This window comes from Muntiacus reevesi, chromosome X (genome assembly GCF_963930625.1).
Source record: "Muntiacus reevesi chromosome X, mMunRee1.1, whole genome shotgun sequence".
NCBI classification, from domain to species: domain Eukaryota; kingdom Metazoa; phylum Chordata; class Mammalia; order Artiodactyla; family Cervidae; genus Muntiacus; species Muntiacus reevesi.
In genome coordinates this window covers 23,190,282-23,209,342 of record NC_089271.1, presented here as the reverse complement: position 1 = coordinate 23,209,342, position 19,061 = coordinate 23,190,282, and the positions used below count along the sequence as shown (strand labels likewise).

Genomic DNA, 19,061 nt, shown 5'->3' with positions numbered 1-19,061 from the left:
CTTCCAACAACACAAGAGAAGACTCTACCCATGGACATCACTAGATGGTCAACACCAAAATCAGACTGATTATATTCTTTGCAGCCAAAGATGGAGAAGCTCTATACAGTCAGCAAAAACAAGACCGGGAGCTGACTGTAGTTCAGATCATGAACTCCTTATTGCCAAATTTAGACTTAAATTGAAGAAAGTAGGGAAAACCACTAAACCATTCAGGTATGACCTAATCAAATCCCTTATGATAATACAGTGGAAGTGAGAAATAGATTTAAGGGACTAGATATGATAGAGTGCCTGATGAACTATGGACAGAGGTTTGTGACATTGTACAGGAGACAGGGAGCAAGACCATCCCCAAGAAAAAGAAATGCAAAAAATCAAAATGGCAGTCTGAGGAGGCCTTAAAATAGCTGTGAAAAGAAGAGAAGCAAAAGGCAAAGGAGAAAAGGAAAGATATACCCGATTGAATGCAGAGTTCCAAAGAATAGCAAGGAGAGATAAGAAAGCATTCCTCAGTGATCAGTAAATAGAAATAGAGGAAAACAATAGAATGGGAAAGACTAAAGGTCTCTTCCAGAAAATTAGAGATATCAAGGGAACATTTCATGCAAAGATGGGCTCAATAAGGGACAGAAGTGGTATGGACCTGACAGAAGCAGAAGATATTAAGAAGAGGTAGCAAGAATACACAGAAGAACTGTACAAAAAGATCTTCACGACCCAGATAATCACGATGGTGTGATCACTCACCTAGACCCAGACATCCCGGAATGTGAAGTCAAGTGGACCTTAGGAAGCATCACTATGAACAAAGCTAGTGGAGGTGATGGAATTCCAGTTGAGTTATTTCAAATCCTAAAAGATGATGCCAGAAAAGTGCTGCACTCAATATGTCAGCAAATTTGGAAAACTCAGCAGTGGCCACAGGACTGGAAAAGGTCAGTTTTCATTTGAATCCCAAAGAAAGGCAATGCCAAAGAATGCTCAAACTACCTCACAATTGCATTCATCTCACACGCTAGTAAAGTGATGCTCAAAATTCTCCAAGCCAGGCTTCAGCAATACGTGACCATGAACTTCCATATGGTCAAGCTGGTTTTAGAAAAGGCAGAGGAACCAGAGATCAAATTGTCAACATACACTGGATCATCAAAAAAGCAAGAGAGTTCCAGAAAAACATCTATTTCTGCTTTATTGACTATGCCAAAGCCTTTGACTGTGTGGATCACAATAAACTACGGAAAATTCTGAAAGAGATGGGAATACCAGACCACCTGACCTGCCTCTTGAGAAACCTGTATGCAGGTCAGGAAGCAACAGTTAGAACTGGATATGGAATAACAAACTGGTTCCAAATAGGAAAAGGAGTATGTCAAGGCTGTATATTGTCATCCTGCTTATTTAACTTATATGCAGAGTACATCATACAAAATGCTGGGCTGGATGAAGCACAAGCTGGAATCAAGATTGCTGGGAGAAATATCAATAACCTCAGATGTGCAGATGACACCACCCTTATGGCAGAAAGCAAAGAGGAACTGAAGAGCCTCTTGATGAAAGTGAAAGAGGAGAGTGAAAATGTTGGCTTAAAGCTCAACATTCAGAAAACTAAGATCATGGCATCTGGTCCCATCACTTCATGGCAAATAGATGTGGAAACAGTGGCCGATTTTATTTTGGGGAGCTCCAAAATCACTGCAGATGGTGACTGCAGCCATGAAATTCAAAGACACTTACACCTTGGAAGAAAAACTATGACAAACCTAGACAGCATATTAAAAAGCAGAGACATTACTTTGCCAAGAAAGGTCCATCTAGTCAAGGCAATGGTTTTTCCAGTGGTCATGTATGGATGTGAGAGTTGGTCTATAAGGAAAGCTGAGTGCAGAAGAATTGATGCTTTTGAACTGTGGTGTTGAAGAAGACTCTTGGGAGTCCCTTAGACTGCAAGGAGATCCAACCAGTCCATCCTAAAGGAGATCAGTCCTGGGTGTTCATTGGAAGGACTGATGCTGAAGCTGAAACTCCAATACTTTGGCCACCTGATGCAAAGAGCTGACTCATTTGAAAAGACTCTGATGCTGGGAAAGATTGAGGGCATGAGGAGAAGGGGACGACAGAGGATGAGACGGTTGGGTGGCATCACCGACTCAAGGGACATGAGTTTGGGTAGGCTCCGGGAGTTGGTGATGGACAGGGAAGCCTGGTGTGCTGTAATTCATGGGGTCACAAAGAGTGGGACATGACTGAGTGACTGAACTGAACTGAACAGTAAGGAAAACATAAAATAAAAATAAAATATGGAAAACTTATAACTCATGGTCTTATAATTCTTTATTCTGGAATCAATTAAAAAATTTTTGGCCTGATGGATAGCATTAACCAGCTTTATAAAAGAAATGCAAAATCATGTTAATAAAAAACCTACTTTAGATGTTTCCTTTTCATCACATGAAGCCAGATTGAAGAGCTAAGAAGAATGTCCCATTTCTACATAATAGCCACTAATGGTAAAGTTTGCAAGTATTTGGGTAAATCTTGTTAAAAACATGGCTTGGCTAAGACAAGTTTAGATTTATCACCTACATGCACAATTAGCAAAGGTTATGCAAAAGACTAAAGGAGAGTTGTAGTTAGTCTGGGATGAGAAACTGGACAGGTAACCTATCACTCCCTCGATAAAGGAGGGGTAATTAACAGCTTCCCTGGGTATCTCCATGTATACAGGAAATATAAACGCTGTTAAACTTGTTTGTTTTTCTCCTGTTAATCTGTCTTTTCATTCCAGCCAAGAATATAGAAGGGTAGAGGGAAAATTAATTTTTCTCCCTGATAACAGAAACAATTAAATAAAATGTACAGTGCTATTCAAGTGCAAAATTCTTGGTCAGCCTCGCTGCTTCTTCAGCAGAGGGCACTCTGCAATGAAAAGTGGCCACCTTCCCACGATAGTACCCAAGACTACAGTTGAAGTGAAGTGAAATGAAGTTTCCCACCTTCACTGGCCTATCAGTGTGAAGCTCCAAGGGCCGGGCTACAGTGGTCAGTGGTGGTGAATATACATCTATTCAGGGTTTGTCTGATGCTCAGCCTCCACCCACACTGGCTTGTTGATCTGTTCTAAGCAGGTATGTGTAGCAAAGCGATCAATCCTAGGAAAGCTGAGAAATTACTACAAATTGCTGAAAATATCAGTGCTGTGGCCTGCACACCCCTTACTTAAAAAACTGATGGTTTCAGAGGGAAAACACACAGAAATTCAACCTTCCTTTTTGCTCCAAGATAATGCTGAAAGTCAGATAGCCCTTCCTTCTACTTTCTCAGCACCATAATGGGATCATGGTTACCAAGTTCCAGGAGCCTTAGTTGCCTAAACAGGCATCTTAGGAAGCTGGGGAAAACAAGTGCAGCTTAGCAGCTACCAGCACAGACTGTGGAGTCTGACCTGGGTCCTGCCACTTAGCTGTGTGTGAGCTGTGTCATCTGGTGCAAGTTACTCAACCATGCAATGCCCCGGCTCTCTAGTCTGAAATCAGTACACAGGTGTGAGAAATTAAAGGAGATAATGTATGTTCAGTGTTCAGCTTGTGACATAGTAAACACCCTGCATACTTCCATTAAATCATCATTAATAAGAGTAGTTTCTCTTTGTTACTGTCATCTGCTTCTCATTATTTCATGACTCTCTAACTCTCAGAACACAGTCACTTGTTTCAATATTTTAGACTCACAAAAATCAGTTATGTAAACAACTTAACAGTAAAGACTCTAAAATAAGAATAAATGGTCCCACTCCTCTCTGCCCCTACACTCCTCTCTGTCCCTACTTTATTGAGATAATATTGCTAAAATATAGCAGTAAAACTTTTATAGCTTATTGTTCCATAAATTCTCCCTGAATTATATATACACATACACACACACATAATATACATCTTCTCTTCAACTTTTTAAAAAAACTTCTATCTGACCTCTTTCACATCTTGCCATGACCTCCTCCAGGGGATCTTCCTGACCCCGGGAACGAACCCAGGTCTCCTGCATTGCAGGCAGACTCTTTACCAACTGAGTCACCAGGGAAGCCCCCAGTTACCTATTCAGTTCAGTTCAGTAGCTCACTCGTGTCCAACTCTTTGTGACCCCATGAACCACAGCACGCCAGGCCTCCCTGCCCATCACCAACTCCCGGAGTCCACCCAAACCCATGTCCATTGAATCAGTGATGCCACCCAACCATCTCATCCTCTGTCGTCCCCTTCTCCTCCTGCCCTCAATCTTATTTTTCCCAATATAGTATTCTGAACTGGACTATGATTTAACTGGTCCCGCATTAATGAATAGTCAGGTTGCTCCTGTTTGTATTATAAATAATGCTGCAAAGAACCACCTCTCACATAAATCTTTGCATGTGTATGTAAACATATCCATATAGTAAATTCCTAACAATGGCATGCACAGTCAAAAATCATGTACTCTTTAAAAACGTTTTCTCTATACTACCAACTGGGCACACAAACAGGTTATAGCTCTCATGCTTGCCAACCACTTGAGAGGATGACTACACATTCACTTTGTGAACACTCTTACTGAATTATTATTTGGGAAATACAAATTATGTCTCAAATTAAAATGCAAAGTTGAACAAGAGCAAGGACACTGCTTTTCCTGTCTTAGCTATCCTTTTCCCCTCAACACAGACAACAACTGACAGACTGTTTCACCCACAGGAGCCTTTTAGAACATGTGGATTTAGTTAGTGGTAACACTGGCGACATGAGAGGGGAGAGTGGGTTCTATGGGTCATCTAGGAAAATTTCATACTCATCACAAGCTTTCCTCCTGTTTTCTCACATTTTCCATCTATCCATGGGAGTATTATTTGCCAGCAGTTTCAGAGAACCGTTGTCACAAAAGCTATGGTTTATAAATAAACCCCTTGTTCAAACTCAGAGTTCTAGTGTGCATTTTTTATGTCACTGTAGCGCACTAAGTCTTCAGGTGGTGGCACCTTAGTGGCTTCAGAAGTCTTACCAAGACTAAATTACTTCCCCAAAATTTTAGATGGGGAAATTACTATCAATTAATGCAATTAAGATCAATCTGAAAGCTAGCATGGGGTAGCATTTGAATAGTTCAAACCCCAGTAATTCAGATTTGGCAAAAAGTTAAATGGAGCACCAAAAATAGGCCAGAGAACTGTCTGTGGGTCTTACAAAACATTTCAGCAATACTGGGCATAGTACAGTACTGTTCCACCAATTACACAAGGTGGCAGCTAATGGTTTAGGGAGCTGCAGTATTTGGTGACAAGTTGCAGCACTTAAAATGCCAGCTATGAATTTTGTTGTCTATTATTTATTTTAAATATTAGTCATAGAGTGTCAACTGGACTTCAGGCTATTAAAAATCGCCCAGATAGTATAATTTCTGTGAAGGGAAATGTACCTATCAGTTTATCCTTTAATGACATTTGTCATTTCTGAATGATGGGAAGGGGTGAAACGTTTTGACTGTTATAAGAGCACTTATTTGTGCTCTCCCATTTTCTTCAGGTAGAAAATGCTGTAAGGCATTCTTCTTTGAGGCATTTTCATATAGAACCAATGACATTTAATACACATTAAAACCAAGGAATGGAAGTAAAGACTTCTGAGCACCTCCTATGTCCCTGACACCATCCCAGGCTTTGTGTATGTGTAATTTCATTTAACCCTTATGTATGTACTATTTTGTGTGTGTGTATGTTTTTACATATATGGAAGTGGACACAGAGACCTTGATTAACTTGCTCAGGGATTCAAAGCTCGTTATCTGCCTCCAAAGCTTATGCTCTTTCTACTGTAGGGCTGCTTTGTCTACATCTGTCAAAACTTCAAGAAAATGTTTTCAGATAAGAGCCTAAGCCAAAAAAAAAAAAAAAAAAGACAGCATTTTCATCCCTGGGAATTTTTAGCATTGAAATGAGCCAGCTTTTCCAATCAAGAATGAATGATAAGGAATGATGAATGCATGCAAATGTCCGACTTATAAACAGAGGAACACTGTACATCATTAGTCAATTCTGGATTGCTTATACTAACAGCCAAGAGTGGACGTGTAGACAATCTGGAATAGAGAAATTTTAAAAATTATATTTGACTTCAGACTGCATTTTTGGCCTATGAATTATTAAAAATAGCAAATTATCACTGCCTTATTTTTATGAGATGTTATTTCCTAGACATTAGCTTCCAAAACATAAAACACCAAAACATTAAACGTAAAGACAAAGAATTCCACAGGAAAAATTTTACGTGAAACCACAAAGCAGATAATTGAAGTGTGGACTATATGACTATAAAAATTGGTAGCATATGAAAGATTTCACACTCTGGTGTGCTACACTCAGTTCTCTGACCCATGCTTCTTATAAACACAGACTCAATTTATCTTCTTCAGGCACTGGAATTACTTTATTCAAAGATAAAATAACAAATCTATATATAACTTGCATGGCTTTTTTAAGTTGCCCTATCAGGCTCTTAAACTTTTTACTTTTAAATCTGTGTATAATAATAGAAAAACTTCTTTAAAAATAATTTTAAGTAGAGATACAAACCACAGTGCCAATATGAGTACAATTAGCAATATTTTCTTCATTCTTAACTTATTCCTTTACAAATAGAAAGTGATTATTAACTCAGGTACTATTCATGCTAAGTTGCTTTAGTCATGTCTGAACTGTAGCCCACCAGGCTCCTCTGTCCACAGGATTCTCCAAGCAAGAACACTGGGATGGGTTGCCATGCCCTCCCCTCCAGGGGATCTTTCCAACTCAGGGAATGAACCTGGGTCTCTATGTCTCCTGCATTGGCTGGCAGGTTCTTTACCACTGAGCCACCTGAGAAGCCCCAGGTACTATTAGTTACACAATTAAATGAAACAATAATTTCATGTGGGCTAAGAGCTTTGAAAGAAAGAACATATTGGTTGAGTACTGTGGAGAAATTAATGAACAACACAGCATCAGTCAAGCTCTCCTGTCCCACTCTCTCACAGCCTCATACCTTATGTTCTGCAAACAATGATATTGCTAACTTTGGTAGCACTGTGCCTGAGTGCCCACTTGGCCATGGTCCACTTTTGTCTATCCTAGCATATCAGTAGTCTTTGAAGACTCACTGCTGCTGCTGCCGCTGCCCAGAGAAAACAAATATGTCTGCAGTCCCCACAGTTCTTTGAGTCTTCTTCCATCTTCCCTGGCCACACCTTATCTATCTATCGTGGGTTCAGTGAACAGTGTGAGTGGCAAGACAATTGGTGTAGCCAGCAGGATACCTAGCAGGTAGGGGAACCTGAGGCAGGGAGGAAGCCAGTGGCCACCATGGAGCGTGTGGTACCTGGTGGCTGCTGTCCTCTCAGTGTGGGCCCTGATGGAAGACTGGGAGGCAGTGAATGGGTCATCGGATAATATTGAAAAGGCACCATAGGCAGTGAGCTCTCACTAGCCGGACAAATCTGCACATACTGCTGCTAACACCGTCAGGTGGATTTTGTTGACTGCCTTGAAGGCAAACAAGGGGAATGCTCTCCCTGATGCTGCGCAAGTGCACAGAGAGTATTGTGAAGACGTTACAAGTGGTGAGTTTTCGGAAAAAAAGCTGTGCGTGCTGCCTCTGACACCATGGGGTGGACTTCATTGACTACCTTGAAGGAAAACATGGAGAATGCTCTCTGTGATGCTGCACCAGTACATGAACTGCAGAGAAGGGCAGAGGAACTAGAGCAACAGATGCAGATGCTAGAACAAGAGCTACGTGGCCTTGGGGACCATGGTGTCTCAGACTGTGAGATTACAGAATGTTAGGTGACTCACGTAGGGTGCACCTAATCAAACACACAGCCTGATGAAATGGATCAATGCTGCCATCCGCACCATGCAGACCAACACAGGAGAGTTCCCAAACACCATGAGTAAATGGCATACTTGTGCCGAGTTGACCCAAGTGGTGAGAGAATTGGGCATGAGACAGGTGATGCTTAACCTACATGCCTGGAGCCAAGATGATAAGCCTTTTACCAGTGGTATGCGAGACACCATTTTAACCAGTGCTCCATCTGCCTATTTTGGATCCCTACCTGCTATACTTACACCCTATGTGGGGCACCCCATCTGGCCAGCTTGAGAAACACAAAGGGGCAGCAGCAGCAGGCTGAAGGCATTACAACTGTGAAAGCCCCAAAGCGGGGTTGAGCTGGTAAAGGCCCCACCCGGGTAACAGCAATACAAGTGTGGGCTGATTTGCTAGCAGCAGGTCTTGACAGAAACAAAATTGATAAGCAACCTAACACTGTTCTCCTAGAGCTGTGGAAACAATTGAGCCTGGAGCAGCAGTTTACTAAGTGTGGAAAGCGCCCACAGCATGAAGACTTTATGCCCACTGGAGATGTCTCTGCAGATGCCCTGTTCTGTTTTGAATAGGGCTCAGACCAAGGTAACCACCCAGAATCCAAGCAGGGACTGGAGGCCCCATGTGGAACATGTAATTCACTGGTCACTGACCAATGTACAAAGAGTAATGGCCCTGGTTGACCCTGGTGCTGAATGCAGCCTGGTACATGGCAAACCAGAACAGTTTCCTGGCCACAGTGCATATATCGACAGCTACGGTGCCCAAAGTATTGAAGTAGAGGCTGTGTCTTTACCACTGGAAATTGGGCAGCTTCCTATGCAAGTATACACTGTATATGTGTCCCCAATTCTGAAATATATTTTGGGGATAGATGTCTTGCAACGTCTTGTGTTGCAGACCTCTGTGGGGGAATCCTGTCTCCAAGTGCACGTTGTGAAGGCAGTCATGAGGGGATATGCAGAGCATCCCCCACAGATGTTGCTGACACCCTGGAGGGCAGTGACTGTGAGACAATATCGTCTAATAGGTGGCCACAAAGAAATAGGCACCACCATTGCTGAGCTGGTGAAAGTGGACATGTACGTCCTACACAGAGCCTATTCAACTCCCTGTGTGGTCTATCCAGAAGCCCAACGTCTCTTGGCAGATGATTGTGGGCTACAGGGAACTGGATAAAGTGAGGCTGCCTCTGCATGCCACCATGCCATCCATCCACGACTTGATGGACCAGTTAACTACAGCACTGGGCACTTATCACTATGTGGCGGACTTAGCAAATGCTTTTTTCTCCAATAGCTATAGCTGCTGAGAGTCAAGGCCAGTTTGCATTCACTTGGGAAGGGTATCAGTGGACGTTCCAAGTCCTTCCCCAAGGATACCTACATAGCTCAACAATCTGTCATGGGCTGGCTGCAGGAGACTTGGAAAAATGGAACTATCCTGCATCGATGAAACTGTTTCATTATATTGATGATGTGCTACTAACCTCTGATTCTTTTGCAGATGTAAAACAGTGTACTGTGAAGGCTGTGTCCCATGATGTAGACTGTACTGTAAAGGCTATGTACTATGATGTAGACAGTGAACTGTGAAGCCTGTGCCCTCCTAATGAGGTAGTGGCTTGGCTACACCAGCACCTGCATCACGCAGGGACAAAAACCATGTGGGCAATTGCCAAAGGGTGGGATCTTCCTATTTCTTGGAGAGAAATAGAAGATGCCTGCCATGATTGTTCCACATGTGCCTGGGAAGCTCTTTACCCCCGCAGGCTGGCAGCCACCGATGGACAGGTGGTGAGGGGGAGAATTCCTTTGACTCGGTGGCAAGTGAACTTTGTAGGGCCTCTGCCACTAGCAGAGAATGCCAGTTTCGCTTTAACAGCTATAGATACAGCTACAGGTTTGCTGTTTGCCTGGCCATGTAAGGCTGCTGACTATCGCTGTACACTTAAGGCGCTTGACTGCCTGACAGCCATGTATGGCCATCCTCTAATTATAGCGAGTGATCAGGGTACCCATTTCACCGGAAAAGAAGTCCAGCACTGGGCACAGAGGCTGGGAATTCAATGGGTATTTCATGTCCCTTATCACCCACAGACAGGGATCTGATTGAGCCATATAATGGTTTGTTAAAATAAGGCTTGCGGCTGTCTATTGATTCCCCCCTCCTTGAAGGGGTGAACCCGACACACATGGGGGGTTTTATAGGTTCTCAATGAAAAACCACACAGGGGTGGAATCACTCTGGGGGAGGCTCTTCTGCATCGTGCTGCTGCGCCAATACAACTGCAGGTGGTAACAACAGATATTCGCCTAAAGCCTGGCTATGGAACCCAAGGTAATATTCTGTTGCCAGCCCCAAAGGAGACTGCACAAGGACAGATGGTGGACTGGACTTGGCCATGGAAGATAAAGACACCCCACATGTGGTGGGTAGCTTTCCTAGCCCCATGTGGGCAAGGGCTTTCAGGTTGTACATGACTTTCAGGTTGTACCCTGGGTGACAAGCACCTGGTCCCCTCTTGTGCATGTCACCTGGCCAAGACCACAGGGAGCTGCCTCAGTGTTGAAAGGTGTATTTGTACTCTCCCTGAGGTCACTCATGAGTTCTCCTCTTATGCTCCGTGTGGAGCCATAGGATGTGAGAAATCTCTATGATGTGCAATGCCTAACTGGAGACCCACTGCAAGAATGGTGGGCAGCCTGTCCAGTACCTGGCATTGGAGTTTGCTCTGTATTGGGCGTGTAGACTGCACTCTAGTGGTTTGTTGTTGTAGCTTTCACTGTTGTTGTGGAATATGGGTACAAGCAGCAGCGGTGTGCGCCAGAAAGAAGCCACAGAGGGCCAAGCCTATGTAAACAGTGGGACAGAAGACCTTGAGGGGTGGGTTGTGGAGAAGTTAACTGACAACACAGAGTCAGGCAGGCTCTCCTGTCCCACTCTCTCACAGCCTCATACCTTACGTTCTATCAACAACGATATTGCTGACCTTGGTAGCACTGGGCCTGCGCACCCACTTGGCCATGGGCCACTTTTGTCTGTCCTAGCATATCAGTAGTCTTTGAAGACTCCCTGTGGCGGCGGCTGCTGCCCAGAGAGAATAAACATGTCTGCAGTGCCCACAGCTCTTCAAGTCTTATTCCGTCTTCCCCAATGACGCCTTATCTACCCTGGGTTCAGTGAGCAGTGTGAGCGGCAAGACAAGTACTTACCGTGAACACGGGATTCCGAAAGCACTTTATATCCATGATTTTCTCCAACTCAAGACAATTTCTGTGAGGAGAGCATTATTATCCGCCATTGTTGGAATGAGAAAGCCGAGTCCTCAAGAAGCGCCAGGTTCCAGTGATTATAACCAGCCACCTGGGTTCTATCTTCTAAACCACGCAGCTGCTGCTTCTTAACTTCAGGAATCCTGAGAAGCACCAGCTGAGAGTGACAGAGGTGAGTTTCAGCCCCTAGTTCACCACTTCATATTTGGGGGACCTTTAGGAAGATGAGTCACCTGACTCTTCATTCTCTCATCTGTAAAATGGGAAAAATAATGAATTTAAAAATTAAGGTGAATGAAAAAGATTTATATATATAAATATATTAAAAATATATATTGGAATCACTTTGCTGTACACAGGAAACTAACACAATATTGTAAATCAACTATATTTCAATGAAAAACATTTTTTTAACTTAGGGAGGATGCAAAGGCTAAATGATTAAGTGCCTACTACATGCTGATTAATATTATTAATTTCCAGAAATGTACAGTACAAATACAAAAATAATTTACCAAAATGGAGCAGGGGCCATCCTATGAAGGAATAAACGTAGGAACACAAGGAGTCAGTACAGTTGTGTTAATCGAGACTGTAAGCCTTCCAGAAGCCAAAACAACATACCATACCACTCTCTTTCACCCAGAACATCCTATATCAGTTTCTTAGTGAAAACAGGGTTTTCAGAGTGGAGGAATTCAACTGGGGCCTTAAGTAGAGGAAACTATGGCAAATAGCAGAGTCCATAAAATGAGAGTCACAGAAAAGCCCGAAGTAAATATCAAAGGTTGTTCCTTGTAGCAATCCTAACTGAAAGATAAAGGCCTAACACAAACTGTAATTCTGAGGCAGCAGTTGAACACAGAATTAAGCTAATGCCGCTAAGGTGTTTTGAATCTGTGAGCACTGCAGTCAATATCAATGTGCTCAGTCTCATCTGACTCTGCGACCCCATGGACTGTAGCCAGCCAGGCTCCTCTGTCCATGGAATTTTCCAGGCAAGAATACTGGAGTGACTTGTCATTTGCTTCTTCAGGGGAATCTTCCAAAACCAGAGATCAACCAGTCTCTAGTGTCTCCTGAAATGGCAGGCAGATTCTTTACCACTGTGCTACCTGGGTGATTCTTGTTTTTCAGTCACTCAGCTGTGACTTTTTGTGACCCCATGGAGTGCAGCACACCAGGCTTCCCTGTCCTTTACCATCTCCTGGAGCTTACTCAAACTCATGTCCATCAAGTAGGTGATGCCATCCAACCATCTCATCCTCTGTTTTCCCCTTCTCCACTTGCCTTCAATCTTTCCCAGCATCAAGGTCTTTTCCAATGGGTTAACTCTTTGAATCAGGTAGCCAAAGTATTGGAACTTCAGCTTCAGCATAAGTCCTTCCAAAGAATATTCAGGACTGATTTCCTTTAGGATTGACTGGTTTGATCTCCTCGAAGTCCAAGAAACTATTAACAGTGTTCTCCAACACCACAGCTAAAAAGCATCAATTCTTCAGCACTCAGCCTTTTTGTGAGTCCAAGTCTCACATTCATACATGACTACTGGAAAAACTATAGGTTTGACTAGCTGGACCTTTGTTGGCAAAGTAATGTCTCTGCTTTTTAATATGCTGTCTAGGTTTGTCATAGCTTCTCTTTTAATTTTAGGGCTGCAGTCAACATCTGCAGTAATTTTGGAACCCAAGAATACAAAGTCAGTCACTGTTTTCATTGTTTCTTCATCTATTTGCCATGAAGTGATGGAAATGGATGCCATGATCTTCTTTTTTTGAATGTTGGGTTTTAAGTCAGATTTTTCAATCTCCTCTTTCCCCTTCATCAAGATGCTCTTTAGTTCCTCTTTGCTTTCTGCCATAAGGGTGGTGTCATCTGCATATCTGACGTTATTGATGTTTCTCCTGGCAATCTTGATTTCACCTTGTGCTTCATCCAGCCCAGCATTTTGCATGATGTACTCTGCATATAAGTTATATAAGCAGGGTGACATATACAGCCTTGATGTACTCCCTTCACAATTTGGAACCAGCCTGCTATTCCATGTCTGGTTTTAATTGTTGCTTCTAGACCTGCATACAGGTTTTGCAGGAGGCAGGTCAGGTGGTCTGGTATTCCCATCTCTTTCAGAATTTTCCACAGTTTGTTGTGATCCACACAGTCAAAGGCTTTAGTGTAGTCAATGAAATAGATGCTTTTCTGGAATTCTCTTACTTTTCTATAACCCAACAGATATTGGAAATTTGATATCTGCTTCGTCTGCCTTTTCTAAATCCAGCTTGGACAGCTGAAAGTTCTTGTTCATGTCCTGTCGAAGCCTAGCTTGGAGAATTTTGAACATTACTTTGTTAGTGTGTGAAATGAGAGCAATTGTGCACCTCCTGCATTGGTAGGTGGATTCTTTGCCACTGACCCATACGGAATTCCAAATCACCTCGAGGGTTTGTTAAAAATCAGATTTCAGAGCTCCACACGCAACGTTTCTGACTCAGTTGTCTCCAGTGGGGCTATAAGATTTGCATTTTAGCAAGTCCTGGGGGAGGAAGATCCCCTGGAGAAGGAAATGGCAACCGACTCCAGTATTCTTGCCTATGAAATCCCATGGACAGAGATGCCTGGCGGGCTACAGTCCATGGGGTCACAAAAGTCTTGGAAATGACTAGGTGACTAAACAACAACAATGAGGTGATTGGGAGGTTTGCTCACGTGTGACACAAGAGTGTGTAAGACCTGCAATATCTCTGAGAAGTGGTGGGAGCGTGTGTGCTTCAGTCATGTCTGACTCTGTGCAACCCTATGGACTGTAGTCCACCACTCGTAGCAGCGGTAAATTAAAATTTCAGCGCCTGTAATTCTGGCCATCTCCCTAGGCAAAGAAAATTGCCCTAAAGAAGAGTCTGGTTCTAAGAAATAGGGCCGCCCATTTTGCCTACCAAGAAGGTAGGGTTAGCCACAAAATACACATCTCTAAGTTTACTGCTCAAAGGAGCCCGCCAAATGCACTTATGATATTAATCACTTTCCGATTAGAATGTTTGCCAATGATAATGATTTTTTTCTATTACAGTTAAAATTCAGTCCTTCTTCCCTACACTGTAAGTGTGGAGTCACTTTCTTCCAAAGACCACAGTATAGAAAGGGGTAGAAGGAGCAACTTTACAATGAGGAAACAAAAATGGCATTTTACCTCTGTGGTCTTCTCCCCAAGGATACACAATCTCAGTCTATCCCTAAGATAAACGTCAAACACATCCCAAGTAAGGGACATTCTACAAAACACCTGAATAGTATTCCTCAAAACTGTCAAAGTCATGAAAGACAAGAAAAGTTTGAGAACCTATCGTAGTCTAGAGGAGACATGACAACACAATGTAATGTGATAAACCTGGGTGGGATCGAGGAACAGAAAAAGGATATCAGATAAAGAAGATCAAATGAATCTGAATAAAGAATGGACTTCAGTTAACACTAATGTATGAATACTGGTTCGCCCATTGTGAGCAAAGTACCACACCAAGGTAAGCTGTTACAAAAGGGAAAACTGGTGTGGAATATTTGAGAACCCTTTGTACTATCATAATAATTTTTATGAAATCTGAAACTATTCAAAAATTAAAAGTTCATTTAAGATTTTAGTCTTTCTTCTTGATAATAAGCAGATATCCAGACCATTTGCACATCAAGTTTTCTAATTAATAATGGAAATAGAATCCTCTTCTCCTGGGCGTCTGTGCATTAGTCACTAAGTCGGGATCAACTCTGCCACCTTCTGTTTGTGTCCTCTTTGATTTCTTTCATCACTGTTTTATAGTTTTCTATGTATAGGTCTTTCGTTTCTTTAGGTAGATATACTCCTAAGTATGCCCATCAGCAGATGAATGGATAAGGAAGCTGTGGTACATATACACCGTGGAATATTACTGAGCCGTTAAAAAGAATTCATTTGAATCAGTTCTAATAAGATGGATGAAACTGGAGCCCATTATACAGAGTGAAGTAAGCCAGAAAGATAAAGAACATTACAGTATACTAACACATATATATGGAATTTAGAAAGATGGTAACGATAACCCTATACGCAAAACAGAAAAAGAGACACAGAAGTACAGAACAGACTTTTGAACTCTGTGGGAGAAGGTGAGGGTGGGATGTTTCAAAAGAACAGCATGTATATTATCTATGGTGAAACAGATCACCAGCCCGGGTGGGATGCATGAGTCAAGTGCTTGGGTGTGGTGGGCTGGGAAGACCCAGAGGAGTCGGGTGGAGAGGGAGGTGGGAGGGGGGATCGGGATGGGGAATACGTGTAACTCTAAGGCTGATTCATATCAATGTATGACAAAACCCACTGAAAAAAAAAAAAAAATTCAGCTATGAAAAAAAAAAACAAAACTCTGCCACCTTATGGACTGTGCCTGACACCCCAGAGGCCAGGCTCCTCTGTCCATGGAATTCTCTAGGCAAGAATACTGGAGTGGATAGCCATTCAATTCTCCAGGGATCATCCTGACCTAGCGATGAAACCACGGTCTCCTGCAATGCAGGCGGACTCTTTACTATAGAGGCTCCAGGAAAGCCCCGCCCCACTCCCCCACAACCTCTGTGCGACCCCAACCCCCACCCCTCCATTGCGTGCTCCCCCCTCCCGTCCTGCATGCCTCTCAACTCCGCCCCAGGCTCCTGCAAAGTCAATCTGGTCCCTTCCGCCAATGGCAAATGGGCCGTAGGTGGGACTTGGATTGTTTGGACAAATGAAACGCAGGCTCACCACAGCGTGCGTAGCCAATGAAAGCGAGGCAGTCCCTGTAAAGTGGCTCAGGCATCCCCACGCCTTTCTTGACTCCTCCCAGCCCAGCCATTCCTGTGCCTGTTTTAGCAGAGCGCTGGCTGCAGTCTGTGAGGAAAGAAGATGGCGGCGGCTGACGGCGATGACTCGCTCAACCCCATCTCGATCCTCATAGACGAGCTCCAGAACGAGGATATTCAGCTTCGCGTCGACAGCATCAGGAAGCTGCCCATCTTCGCCTTGGCCCTTGGAGTCGAAAAGACCCGCAGTGAGCTTCTGCCCTTCATTATAGACATCGTGTACGATGAGGACGAGGTCCTCTTGGCCCTGGCGGAGGAGCTGGGCACCTTCACCCCTCTGGTTGGAGGTCCCGAGTATGCTCACTGCCTGCTGCCACCCCTAGAGTTGCTGGCCATGGTGGATGAGGCCATCGTGCGGGACAAGGCGGTGGAGTCCCTGCGGGTCATCTCGCATGAGCACTCACCCTCCCATCTCGAGGACCACTTTGTGCCACTCGTGAAGCGGATGGTGGACGGCGAGTTGGTCACCTCCCGCATCTCAGCCTGCAGCCTTTTCTCCGTCTGCTACCCTGGCGTGTCCATTGCTGTCAAGGCGGAACTTCTACAGTGCTTTTGGGACTTGTGCTCAGATGACGACCTCTTGGTGCGGTGTGCAGCAGCCTCCAACCTGGGGGATTTCGCCAAGGTGCTTGAGATGGACGACATCAAGAGCGAGATCGTCCCCATGTTCTCCAACCTGGCCTCTGATGAGCAGGATTCAGTGCGGCTGCTAATGGTGGAAGTGTGTGTGAACATCGCCCAGGTCCTGCCCCAGGAGGCCCTGGAGGCCCTGGTGATGATCACTCTGCACCAGGCTGCTCAGGACACATCCTGGCGCGTCCGTTACACCGTGGCCAGCAAGTTCACAGAGCTCCAAACAGCAGTGGGGCCTGAGGTCACCAAGACGGACCTGGTCCCTGCCTTCCAGAACCTGATCAAAGACTGTGAGCCCGAGGTGAGGGTCGCCGCCTCCCTCAAGCTCAAAGAATTCTGTGAAAATCTCTCCGCTGACTATCGGGAGAAAGTGATCCTGACCGAAATCTTGCCCTGCAGCAAGGAGCTGATCTCGGACACCAACCAGCATGTCAGGTCAGCCCTGGCCTCCGTCATCATGGGCCTCTCCCCGATCCTGGGCAAAGATAAAACCATGGAGCACCTCATGCCCTGCTTCTTGGCTCTGCTGAAGGATGAGTGCCCGGATGTGCGGCTGCGCATCATCTCCAACCTCGATTGCATGAAAGAGGTGATCGGCATCCAGCAGCTGTCCCAGTTCCTGCTCCCCACCATCATGGAGCTTGCGGAGGATGCCAAGTGGCGGGTGCGTCTGGCCATCGTTGAGTACATGCCTCTGCTGGCTGGACAGTTTGGGCTGGAGTTCTTTGATGCTCAGCTCCACTCCTTGTGCATGTCCTGGCTTGTGGATCATGTCTATGCCATCCGCGAGGCGGCCACCAACAACCTGAAGAAGCTGGTGGAGCAGTTTGGGAAGGAGTGGGCCCTTGCCACTATCATCCCCAGGGTCCTGACCCTGTCTAAGGAACCCAACTACCTGCACCGCATGACTACGCTCTTCTGCATCAATGTGCTGTCTAAGGTCTGTGGGCAGGGCATCACCACCAAGCACATGCTGCCCACAGTGCTGTATATGGCCGACGACCCCATCGCCAATGTCCGCTTCAACGCGGCCAAGTCCCTACAGGAGATCGGGTCCGTCCTCGACAACAGCACGCTGCAGAACGAGGTCAAGCCCATCCTGGAGAGGCTGACCCAGGACCAGGACATGGATGTCAAGTACTTCGCCCAGGAGGCTCTGACTGACCTGTCTCTCGCCTGATGCTGGAAGAGGAGCCGACACCAGCTTCTGGTATTCACCCTCCCCTCCCCCCCGAGTCCCTCCCTTGGGGGGACAGTGCCCTTGGCTCTCGCTCCCTGTGCATGTTCTGATCCCAGGCGCCCCCCACCCCAGCATGGTTCCTGGCCCCAGCCTGGGAATCCAGCTTCTCACCGTCCACTCCCACGGGGTTGGGGGTGCCCAAGGTGGGACAGGGCAGAGACCCTAGGAGGAAGGGTTGTTCCTGCTGTGCTGGGGGTAGACGCGGGCATCTCAGGTTGCAGGCTCCTGCTCCTATAACGGGGACCCCTGCCCCATCGATTTCTCCACCTCTCTTCCTTCCCCCTCAGTTGGTTGTTTGTGTCAGTTGTGCCATTTTAATTTTATTCCTTTTATCCCCTTTTCACAGAGAAATAAAGGTCTAGAAATTTTTTTAAAATAATGAAAATAGATTCATGGGAAAATACATGTTTCCACCAAAAAAAAAAAAAAGGTAGCTCTTTCTACAAATCACAAGGATTCTTACTGTTTTAACACCTTCCAATCTTTGTAATTTGCATCATTATTGTCCTAAAAAATAAGTGAAAAGGTTGTCATGTTTTCATATTTTTCTCCCTTTCTTCTCTTTAGCTGGACATGAATATTCACCTTTTTCCTATTGGAATGAGTTATTGCCTGTTTTCCCACATCTGCTTAAGTGAATAATATTGTAAGCCTCAATTAATTGTACCTTGAATCTGCAGATTCAATTTCCTTATCCTGGACCCTTTTATTTAATGAACCTTAATAGTTCTTTTAAACATGAGGCATTCAGCTTCCCTCTAATTATCTGGAGAACTCTGGGAGAGAACTGGGACCACTTTGTTCCAGCTAACCTTAGACTGAGGTGGAAAGTCATCCTCCAGCTCTTTTTGATACTTTGTGGAAGCAGCTATAAAAGGGAACCAAACACCCAGGAATTTCACAAACATTTGGCAAAGTAAAATATGAGTGGGGAATTCTATATAGTCTATTAAATAAGAATCAAAAATAGAAGCCTTTTCTGCAGTGCTTGGCTCCAGATTAATTAATTTTTTTCCCCTGCACCATGGAGCTTAAGGGAATTTAGTTCCTGGACCAGGGATCGAACTGGCGCCCTCGGCAATGAGAGCTCAAAGTCTTATCCACTGGACTGCTGGGAAATTCCCTCAAATTAATATTTTCGAAAAAAAACGATCCATG

At 44.6% G+C, this 19,061-nt stretch overlaps 1 pseudogene; it reads left to right on the top strand.

Annotated features, from left to right (window-relative positions):
• The first annotated feature begins 16,073 nt into the window (after nucleotides 1-16,073).
• LOC136154200 (serine/threonine-protein phosphatase 2A 65 kDa regulatory subunit A alpha isoform pseudogene) lies at nucleotides 16,074-17,843 on the top strand (annotated as a pseudogene).
• Nucleotides 17,844-19,061: the final 1,218 nt, after the last annotated feature.